Source organism: Lathyrus oleraceus, chromosome 6 (assembly GCF_024323335.1).
Source record: "Lathyrus oleraceus cultivar Zhongwan6 chromosome 6, CAAS_Psat_ZW6_1.0, whole genome shotgun sequence".
NCBI lineage: Eukaryota > Viridiplantae > Streptophyta > Magnoliopsida > Fabales > Fabaceae > Lathyrus > Lathyrus oleraceus.
The window spans coordinates 105833844-105846535 of NC_066584.1; the positions used below are offsets into that span (position 1 = coordinate 105833844).

Sequence of the window (12692 nt, forward strand, 5' to 3'; positions counted from 1 at the left end):
TATTCTCTTGTAATAATTTTTTTCTCCTAAACGTATCATTTGAATACTGAATTTAGAGATAAATAAAATATATATATTATAGGAGTAATTTTTGTACTAAGAGTCAAAAGACACATAATTTTAATATTTTAAAGGGAATTCAATTCAAAAACATAGAGAAGTATCCTATATTTAAACCATAATTTAATATTATCATCCATTCAAAAACAGTAGAATAAAAAATATTGGAAAGATTTGAATTTAACTAATTAAAATATTCAAAATTGATAACATACAATCAAATAATTAATATAAAAACATTTTAATTTTAATTAATAAATAAAACTTAAATAGAAATAAATATAATTGAATTTCTTTGTCTAAAGATATTTTAAATTATAATTATTATTTTGTTAAAGTACAGTAACAAAATAACTTATAATTATTATTTTACTAAATGACTTATAATTATTTGTGAACAGGAATAAGAATTTGTGGAATAAGAATTTTGTAAACAATTAAACGTAGAATCATAATTTGAGGGCAAGAATATAAATTTCATCCACCAAATTTTACATAAAAAAAACAGATTAAATGCTTGTCTCGTTCAGGTTCCCTTGCATCCAGTTAACCAATATCTGAAGTGCTGCTTTTGGTTGATCCATAGGAACCGAATGTTCAGCACCATTCACATGTTACATAATATATAAATATAACTAACCAAAATGAAATCAACAACAATTTCCAGACCAAGTAAAATACAAACTATAAATTAACCTTTAGAAAAGATAGAGGTTCAAAACTATTCAACAATCATGCTTGTGTGCCATCAACCCAAACTGAGCTGTTTTGGATGCATCAAACTGTTTTTGACCCGACCACTTTATGACATGTATAACACCCCGAGTTCATCTATTTGATTTAATCGAATTGTTTAAGATTTTATTCAAATTGATTGTCCTGTTAAATTGTTTATGATGTAGTGTGAGATAAGTGTCATTGAAATAAAGATATAGAGAGAGTATGGACTATGCATTGGTGTTTAGAATTATTAAGAGTTTTAATGAATTTTTAGAATAGTATTTATATTTATTTAATAATTAAAATAATGAGAAAAATTAAACGTGTAGAAGAAGTGGGGGCAAGGTTGGAAATAAGGAAGATATGAAGGATAGAATGGGAAATACAATGGTAAGTTGGAGGGTATTATAGGAAGATTATATTTTGGAAGGAAATAAGTCTTGGAACAAAATAGAGAATTGGGAACGTAGAGAGTCAGAACATGTTTTTGGGAGTTGGATCAAAAGAGGAAAAGAGAAAGAGCAAAGGCTTAAGGTTGAAGAACTCTAGAAAATTAAATGGGCCTTTGGCTGGAAATCAAGTAAGGGGGGATATGTGTTTCTTTAATTGGTGTTAGTGTTAGACGATAATACCGATCTAGAAGGGGGATGAAATAAATCAGTTTTGAAATCAAGCGCTTTTTAAAAATATTTTCAATGGTTGCGGAAGTACCCTAGATTGAAATCATCTAAACGATCCCGTTAATGGAAAGATCAGATATACGTGAACCGAATGAAATTACTTAAGATAGAGAAAATTAACCCCTATCTAAATCAATCAATTAACTACTATGATCCTTGATATCGTTACCTCTAATAATGCTCAACACAATAAGAGATCAAGGAAAATATTACTAAGTTTGTGCGAAGTTAATTTTGTCGAACACTTGATGTGCACTTCACACCAAGTATCAATTTCACTCAAGTTGAATGTGCAAAATTTTACTCAAACAATTTATTGAACAATTGATATGCACACCAATCAAGCGATATTGATTTTACGATTAATTTCACACACAAAGTAATTAATGCAGAATTTAAAGACTTAAGGGATAGAGAGAACAAAACCGGATTTGTTGAGGCAGTTCCCCTATCGTCCTCACTTAGGGTACGTCTGCCCTCAATTCTAAATCTAGAATTGAGATGTTTTTATTAACACGTTGCAAAGTCAATACAAGAGAACAAATGATCACTGGTGATCAACCCCTAGAGTTGTTGCAGATCATATTCTATTCTCTCCCCTTGATTCGAGTTGAACCAAGTTCTTCAAGCACTTCGAACAAACCTCTGTTTACCGCCACCTTATTGGAAGAACGCCTCATTCTCCAAAACTTCAACTCGGTTGATTTCAAATGCAAGTTGCTTGAACCCTAAGCTTTCTTCACAATCCTCCGTTTACCGCTACTTGTTTGACCGAACCTTCTGTTATTCAAACTTTTCACTTGGCTGAATCTGCGAAGCAAAGGTTAGTGCAAAAACCCCTAATTCTTGGAGGACAAAATCTCAAGGGTTTTATTCAAGAAAAACCCACACAAAGTCTCAACCCAAACTAAGATAATCCAATCTTATTTGGACGTTATCACATCTGCAATGCACAATGCTCAACAAAGATTATTATGTGTGATTATTGAGAAATGCAATGAAGAATGAAGATGATGAGCACATTGGTGTATATCTTTCACTTTTCTTGTTAAAATGTTAAAGAAGAGACATTTGAATACTTCTATGATGTGTGGACAAATAACTAGCATAACAGAAAAATTTCACAAAGTTACACATCAGAAAATTAAGTGAAACATGCGATGAGTCGACTCAAACAGGGGATGAGTCGACTCAAACAAAGTTTATTACATGGTTGAGTCAACCTATGAGTCTACCTGTTCGCACCCGTGTCAATATGATTGGGAAATGAGCCGACATAAAGAGTGCATGAGTCGACTCATTCAGGTTTTCCAGGAATGAGTCGACCTGTTCGGACCCAAAGGTTTTGCTCTGAGTCATGAGTCGACTCACAGAGGTTAAACTTCCAAAAATGAGTTTTGCAACATATTATGACCAATTTAAGTCGATCTCTTATGAACCTATGATGTTTACTATGATTAAGTGCATGATTCACATATAAGATATGCTCCTATATGCTTGAACACACGGAACCTATATTTTGAACATGTTAAAGGATGAATGCTTTCTATGCTATGATGATATTATTCAAAGACACGACGTGGGCGAATAGAGAGGTTTGAAATCATTAAAATAAGGACTAGGCATATTTGCCCTCACATACTCCCCCTTTTTGATGATGGCAAACCGTGGCACAAACGCGTACTTTGATGGAAATCCCCCCCTGATTTTATGCATTCCTTTGAACATCCTGCTATATTATCCATCTACTAATGTTTGTTCCTGCTATATTATCCATCTGCTAATGTTTGTTTCCATTGCTTTCTCCCCCTTTGACAACATCAAAAATAGGCAAGGAAACAATTAACATGTAGTAAAAAATATTCAGAATCACTTAGTCAGCGACTTTGCAACACATGGTCATTAACAATAATGCACAAATCATGTAGTTAATAATAGAAGTACCAGCATAATTAACACACGGTGAAAGAACCAATACATAAATAACATTACAATAGGTGTTCAATTAATACATTAAGACAAATAAGTATCTAGAATAACATGCACACATAGGGAAAATTGAAATGCGTTGAGTTTGAACAATCATCTAAGGTCGTCGTCCATGGAACGATTCGTGTCTGCCTCTATAATTGGAAGGTGGACGCACAAGTCTTTCTTCTTCATAGAGATTGGTTGATTCAATGACGTTCGTGTTCAACGTGTTTATGGAGCCCGCGAGAATGCAATATGATCCTTCAATCCTTTGTAGGATGGTAAAGGAAAATGAGTTGAAATTGTCATTGTGAGTTTGGATTTGGATCCTTAGTTCCGCATGCCGTTCCTCTTGGATGGAAGCGAAGGAGGAAAAATTGTCACCTTGACTCTGAATTTGTTCCTGCAAGGCTGTGAACCTCTCCTCTTAAAGTGTAGCGAAGTTTTGCTGCTAGATTTGCATGGTTCTTAACATTTCCATTACTTCAGAGTTTTCGGATGGAGAAAAGGGTGTGGGAATATAGGATGAACAATTGCTGGTCCATCCTGTGTGTTGCCATTCACCCCATCCTTGATTATCGGACGGATGTTGTCCGGGAGTAGGACCAAGCCAATCACCGTGGTCAGTGACTTGATGGTCATGCTCCATTGGTTGAGAGTGGACTTCATTATTTGCTTCCTCTTATTCACCTTCTTCATATTCATCATCATCATCATCATCATCATCCTTAATGTCTTCCACATGCCGAGCATTGGTGCTTGGGACTGGTTGACGGGTTTTGTATATTCGCGCAGAGCGATCCCAAGTGTAACCCATTAAACTTAAAGTCTTCTGAAAAAATTCTTGATGTACAATTATGGATTTGTAAGGAATTACTTAAACAGAAACATTTACTCTATGAAGTATGCTTTGAATGAATGAAGGATAACAAAGATCATTTCCTCTTCCTGACTCTTTCAGTGCAAAGATCCTACTTTCGATGTAGTACGACCAATTTACCTTTATTTTGTGTTTCAGTACATACACCAGGTGTACTTCGGCCTTGTCGACACGGGAGTAACCACCTTGTTTAGGACGCAGAACATGCGTCACAATCCAGTGCAAAATTTTGTCAAGAGGCTTCAACTTCCCGGTAGTCACATTAGTAGGTAATAGAGTGCTCTGAACAACTTCTAGAGCAAACGGTTTCCTCAGCATTTTGTTTAACTCAGTCCTAAAATCATAGTCGGGTGCGTATACACTGTCGGTAATCTTGAGATAAGTTGGAGACGATAGTGGAGAGATCTCAAAGAGATATTTCCATACGTCATCGTTCACTTCAACAGTATGATTACCAATGTTGCAGAAAAACCTAAAGCCCTTGAATTTTTCAGCCACGCCAGTATAGAACAATTTAACTAAATCCTCATTGTACTCAGTGATGCAGTTTAAGAATAAATCAATGCCTTGAAAACTAATACGTTCAAGAACTTCTGGAATACGCATGCGTCCAGCCACTAATGGTGAGTAAACGTATTGCTTTATGACAATTCTATTTTTGAACTTCTGATCATAGATTTCAGCAAGATCATCAGAGAGTAAGGATAAAGCGGTTACCGGAACATGTGATCGAGTTGGTCCATTCCCGGTGTGAGAAGAGGGTCCTCTAGCAGATCTCTTGTCGGAAGCTCTTGATGCCATTGGAGTGTTGTTGATGAGAGGTTATTAGGGTTTTTGTGTGAAGGAGAGTGGTGGAGAGAAGTAGAAGATAGAGTGACCAATATAATCAATTATGCAGGAAAAAAGGTTTCTTGAGAACTGAGTCGACCAAATTTCAAGAGTATCTGCGCTGACCTAAGCAACGAAGAGTCGACTCATGGGTCGACATAGTGGGACCTGAAATAAATGCAAATCCCAGTACTGGGCAGCGAAGAGTCGACTCACACGTGTGATGAGTCGACACATTGACGTTTGAAATCCCCAAAAAAGTAGATATGGGAAGCGATGAGTCGACGCATAGGTCGACCTGTTGGGACCCAGAGATTTATGAGTTGACACATTGGTCGACCTATTGGGACTCGAGGAGAACACCTAGATTGATGAGTCGAGTTACAGGTCGACATGTTGGGACCCTAGGAAAACGCAGATATTGATGAGTCGACTTGTTGGGACCTATGTTACTAGTTTGATGATATGAGGTTCAAACCAATTTTCTTAATGCAAAATGCATGATAAATAATATACCTAAGCAAGTTTAAGCATATTTCAAGCATAGACATGGATCATACTTAGTTCAAACCAATCAATCATGACTATCAAAGTTTAACAAGTATGTATACATACATAATTGATCAATATAGGTCAACTAGATAGGAATGATATTACCTCCAATTGTGATAGACGACAAGTGCCTTCATGTAGCCCTCACACATGAATCATGGAATGGATAGGCATGATATATATATATATATATATATATATATATATATATATATATATATATATATATATATATATATATATATATATATATATATATATATATATATATATATATTTAAACGCGATCCGAGATATCGAGAACACCAAGTTCCCTACGGATGTGTAAGAAAGGCTCTGTCGCAAGTGGTTTTATGAAAATATCGACAAGTTGATTTTTGCTATCAACATGCTCGAAGACAACATCACCTTTCTCAACATGATCCCTAAGGAAGTGATGCCGAATTTCAATATGTTTAGTGCGCGAATGTAGTATAGGGTTTTTGGTTAGATTTATGGCGCTTGTGTTGTCACAAAAGATGGGAATACGTTCAAGTTGAACATCAAAGTCGAGTAATTGTTGTTTGAGCCACAAAATTTGAGCGTAACAATTACCCGCAACAACGTATTCCGCCTGGGCGGTTAACAAAGCAATTGAAACTTGCTTTTTGCTGTGTCAACTTACCAAGGAATTTGAATAAAAATGACAAGTGCCACTGGTGCTTTTCCTATCCGATTTGCATCCGGCAAAGTCGGAATCGGATTAACCAACCAAAGAGCAATCACTTCCCTTAGATAACCAAAGCCCATACTTTGAAGTACCACAGAGGTATCTAAGTATGTGCTTGGCGGATTTTAAATGTGATTCTTTGGGACATGATTGATACCTAGCACACATATATACACTAAACATAATATCTGGTCGGGATGCGGTAAGATAGAGGAGAGATTCGATCATACCTTTATACCTTTTGATATCTACGGCCTTACCATTTTCATCCCGATCCATGTTGACAGCGATAGGCATTGGGGTGCCGATCACTTTGGAGTTTACCATATCGAAGCGTTTAAGTCGCTCATTACAATAATTTGTTTGGCTCACGAAGGTTCCTTCTTCAAGTTGCTTGATTTGAAGTCCGAGGAAGTAATTTAGCTCCCCTATCATGCTCATTTCGAATTCTCCCTACATTAACTTAGAGAACTCCTTGACCAAATTAATGTTAGTAGATCCAAAGATAATGTCATCTACATAGACTTGAACTAAGATTGAGTGTTTTCCTTGATGCCTAATAAAAAGGGTAGTATCAACCTTCCCTCTTGAGAGTCCTTGCTCTAGTAGGAATTTGCTAAGACACTTGTAGCGGTGTATTCGTCACTTTATGATTTATTGACTAAATCAAAAGCAAAGCATACAAAGATAGAGTCGCCACCTCACTTCTATTTATCCAAAGGAATGGCTAGAAAGCGAACAAAAGCCTAAGAAGTTTTACAAAGAAAACTAATAAAAAGGGTACAGAGATCTGGGCAAGGGGGTAATTATGCAAAGGGAAGGTGTTAGGCACCCAATGCATCCTAGGTACTCCTAGGGAACCCTTTTCACAACTTGTTGTAAAATTATTTGTTTATGAAATTATTTTGTGCAAACATTGATTGAAGGGATGAGAAAAGAATATACAATTTTTATTATTTTTGTGTTTGAATGGATGAACTCATTGCCTACGTACCTTTTCATGAAAGATAAGGATCAAAACGCCGTAGTTCGGCTAAAATTTTTCCAAAAAGTGAATGGATTGATTTTTAAACAAAAGCCTTAAGGTCTTTCATTATCAACGGGAGAAAACTCAACTTGAACCAACAATCCACCATGCGAGAACAGCTTCAACACGCTAGTGAGGGGTTAACCCTATAATAAGCATGGAAGTCTTACAATTCAATCACTAAGGATGTGGTGAGATTTACATCAACCACTATGATAATTCAGATCTATGGCTAATGTATGAAAACTTGATTAAGAAAGTGGACAAGGCCACAAAAGCAGTTGAGTGAGTGGAGTTAACCAATTAGAATTATTCACAAAAAATGAAGTCAAAGTTGACATTAAAGTTCATTCACAATGAGTATTAGTGAAAATGAAGTTTGAAAATCAGAGGCTTAAGGCCCAGGTTTCTAGTTTTGAAAACAAGTGAAAATATTTACACAAAAGTTTTATGGTTTGGGTTAAAGATGAAAACAAGGTTCAAGGTTAATCACAAAAGGGTGAGGGTTAAGGTTAAGGGACAAAGCCACAGGCAGGATTGCTTTCTCAAAATCATAGAAATGATTCAAGGAAGTTCCTTTGGAATTAAGCAACACAAAGCAATAAGCAAATAAGCAAGGTCTCATAAGAGAGCAACAAAACTGGAAATGGATTGCCAATAAATGGTCTTACATCCAACTCCGAAAACAAATGGGAAACAGAGTGCCAATAAATGGTCTTACGTCCAACTCCACAAAGCAACATGGGAAACAGATAGCCAATCAATGGTCTTACACCCGACTCCTCAAACAAAACAAAATAGGAAATAGATAGCCAATCAACCGTCTTACATCTGACTCCACAAAAGAAACATAACACAGGAAACAGATAGCCAATCAATGGTCTTACATCTGACTCCACAAAATAAAACGAAATAGGAAACAGATAGCCAATCAATGGTCTTACATCTGACTCCTCAAAACAACATAAGAAAGGAAATGGAGTGCCAATCAATGGTCTTATATCCAGCTCCCCGAAAGGAACAGGAAACAGATAGCCAATCAATGGTCTTACATCTGACTCCTCAAACAAAGCTAATAACAAATGCAAAGACAAAATGCAAACAATATGCAAAAGCAACATGAAGGATGCACAAGTAAGCAAACAAGCAAACACATCAATCAATTATCACACGCTATACGCAACCAAGAGGCTCAATCAAAGTTGGGCATTAGTCAAGGGGTCATATCGACCTTGACAAACAAGCCAATACTGTTTATGGGTGTTGAGACTCTTAACCACTGACATTGACCGTCAGGGTGAGCAGATGAAATGGCAGATGAGGGTTAGACCTCATAGCTCTTAACCCTGGCCTGGGTGAGCTTGAATCAAAGAAGGTGTGGGAGTCCAGAATGAGGAACTCTATTCCACAATGACTGACTCTATATACAAGATTTTGGGTATTTATTCAAAATGCATCAACACATAGTGCGCGCAAGATGAAAGACTCAACTGAATAGCAGGGGATGGATTGCACATCCCTTCTATCTGCCAATTGCCTCTTCACTTAGGAGGACTTGAAGTACATGGCACAAATATAAACAATCACAGACATTGCCTCTTAAGGAGGACTTCAGCCAAATGTCTGCCAAACAGAAACGACAGGGCTTCCAGACTACATGGAGTTAGAGAAATTACCTAAGTGGTAAACCAACCACAAGCAAAGCAAAGCAACTCAAGTAATGATTTAAAGCTACTAAAGTACCTGTAAGAAAATCAAACAAGTCAATATTCACATTCAGACAAACTAAACAGACAGTCAACAGTGAGACAACCAATATACACAACATGCAAGTCAGAAAAGGCACTCATTCAAGTGAGTTAGCCACCCAAGGACCTACAACACAACCAAAATTAGTTAAACAAAGCAAATTGTATCTCAAGCAAGAAGATCACATCATCCACTAGGACTAATTGCTTGAACCTGAAAGGCAAAGCTCAAATTGTGAGTACAAACCCCTAGGGCAAAGCCTAGGGTCAAAGGTAAATCAAAAAGTCAAAACAGCAACCAATATTCAACATAAAGCTCATTTAAACAAGTAAGAATATGTCCTAAAAAGGACCAAGTCAAAAGCATCAAGCAAAGTCATCTCATGAGCAAGCTATGGCAAAGACAATTTCAAAGCACACAATTGGACATCAAGAATCAAAATTCCATATTAAAACAGAAATGAATCAAACAATCATGGAAATTTTTATGTGCATACAATATATCAAACACAATCATCATGCCAAAAATTAGAATCAACAGAGTTCATTTGAACTAGAAATGAAAATGCACAAGTATGACATCAAATTGTGTGACACACATTGTCACACCATGCAATCATGTGTCTAAAACAGAGATGAAAAATGCTAAAAATGCACAACCAAGCCTCAAAAATCATGCAACATATTGGGAATCAGTGTGTAAAATTTCATGGCATTTGGACAATTATTGAGCATTTCACAATAGAATGAATGAAGCATATCACATTTGCATACATGTCCAAAGAATCAATCACATTCAAAATTCCAGAAATGATAAAATCATGAAATCAACATCACAAAATAATAGACATCCATATGAACATGTAGCAAAAAATTTGGAATTAATTAGATGCATATTCTATTTTTGGTGATTTTTTAAATGTGATGAAAATATTGAAATAAATGTGAAATATGTACATGATAATCGGAGGGAAAGAAGAAATGTGAATTAATTTGAAAATGTGGAACCGGCCAGAATCGAACTCGGTAGCAATTAAAATGCGCTTGAAATGAAAATAAAACCACAGAATGCAATAGCCAGGAATCCAAGGGTGGTCTAAGGCAAAACGCAGTAGTTTCATTAATGAGGTGGCGCTTACAGTCAGCGAGTCAAAGGCCATGTGGAAGCGGTCAAAGGAACATAGGCCAATAGAATGACCAACGAGCGCTTGCGTGGATGCACACGCTGTCAAAACCCTAGCCAGCTCACAAAATTGCATACGGAGGCGCTAGCGGTGGTTTCCACCGTCTTCTTCGCGAAGACGGCGGAGCTACAGTGCACGCGTTTAATTTTTTTTTCAGAATTCACAAACAAGTATACCAATCGAAAGCTCTTGCATCCTACTTTCCAAACCCAGGCTCAAATCAACATAATTCCTCCTAATCAATGCGAATCGAAGAAAAACATTTTGATCTACCAAACTTCTACTCAACATAACTCAACCATTTCTCAACCAAATTTTATGAAATCTATACCAGAATTCTTAGCATGAGAAGCTCTACAACATTATGCACATAAAAAGGAGAATTAAGAGACTCGAAAACCTAACCTCTTGTAGAGCAGTCACTGAAAATTGCAGAATCCAGGCCTTGCAAGTATCCAAATCCAGTCCTGAGATGATGTTATGACGTTTGATGTATGAATTGAAGCTTGGAGATGCTTGGATCTATCTCAAAAGTTAGTTTCCATCTTCATGTTCTTGAGCTTCATGTGCTTAATTCTTCACCAAAACCTTCGATCCACACCTTGATCTGCACTCAATGATGATCAGAGAACACAAATATGCAATAAAATCAAAGTGTTATGTGGAAGAATTTCAAATTTCAATGGAGAGAAAAATTTGGAGGGAAGAGAAATTTTGGATCTAGAATGTGATGTTATGAACAATTCTGTTATGATTTAGCATTTATACCATGTGCTAATCCTACTGAAAATGTAATTAGGCATTGGTTAATTAGAGATTAGCAAAAATAAGGTGCATGACCAAAATTGGAAAGTGTGGAGGTGCATGGAGAATTGGACGTGAACAGTACCACATGCATGATCAATGTCACTTAAAATCATCTCATAAGCATAATGGCAATGGTATTTTGTTCATATGACGCACCAAATTCAAATTTGCAAATTTCCCTCCAAAATGAGCATGAATGAGCAAATGGTCATGTAATGAAATTTCATGCAATGTGATGATGGATTTGGAAATTAGAGGTCATGAGGAGCATAATACAAAAAGAGGCACTCAATTTGGAGTTTTAGAGCAAAAGTTATGGCTTGTTGAAGTTCCATGCACACTTGGCAATCATTTGACCATATCTCCTCAACCATTCATCAGATGCTCATGATCTTGGACTTTTTGGAAATGGGAGAGAAAGATCTTCAACTTTCATGTTGGACAAAAATTCATTTGAAGCTTCTTTGATGTTGGAAAGGTGAGTTGAAGTTGGTCCAAAAACTTTCCATTTTTGGAAACTTGAAATTATAGGTCACTTTCCATTTTGGGAAACTTTTGATTTGACCTCAAAATCTTCAATGTAGGTGTTTGACATGATGAATAGGCCTTGTTTGAACATGAATGGGATGAAGAAATTCAATTCCCACACTCAAAGCCTTCAGTTGACTTTCAGTTGACTTGCATTGGTCCTTAGATGACCTGACAATGCCTGATGAATTTGAGCTTCAACCACTTGGGAAATTTGCTCCAAAATGAACCTCTAGCTTATATAAGCTCAAATATAATGATCACATGATCCATATCTCAATGGAACCCTCATCTCTTGCACAAAGGATTCACTTGGTATGCCTTGACCTGTTGACTGCTTAAGCTGCAAGTAACAAAGGTTAATGACATATTTTTGTACTTTTTGGTTAGCGATTAAACAAGAAAAGCAATGATATATAATGCAAGCAATGCCTAGTGATCCAAAACCACTCTCAGGAAAGATCCCATCCACAGGGAAGGAAGCAAGGTGTCCAATGATCCTTGAGGCTATGCAATGATATGATATGATGCCATGAGGGATCTTAGGGTCAAAAATTGGGGTCTTACAGATGCCCCTATTTAAGGTCATTCTAGCCGGAGAAGTGAAGGTTAAAATCTTCATCTCGACGCGGTAGAATGGGCTTAAATAATAACAAAGAGACAAATTTTTGGTCTCTAAGAGACCTCATGATGCAAGTGTATGAATGCAAAACAAACAACTCTGTGGGAAATATGGGTCCACAAAGAAGAAAAGAAAAATCAGGAGAAAAGACAAATCCACAGGAATGATGCACTTCCTAATGGAACAAAGACTCTGACGGGACTCCTATGGGGATAAGAAAAAAGAAAAGAATGCGTGAGCAGGACACGACTTGAAACTGGAGACTTTACTGGGGAGTAAAGGACTGACACTGGGGAAAAGAGTTCCAAAGGAAACCAAATCCAATGGAAAGACTCAAGCTGACTCAAAGATGCGTGTATTGGGGAAAACGCCAATA

General features: G+C 36.6%; 1 pseudogene; it reads right to left on the minus strand.

Annotated features, from left to right (window-relative positions):
- Positions 1-569: 569 nt before the first annotated feature.
- Positions 570-12692, minus strand: part of LOC127094242 (uncharacterized) — a 42805-nt pseudogene continuing 30682 nt past the window's right edge.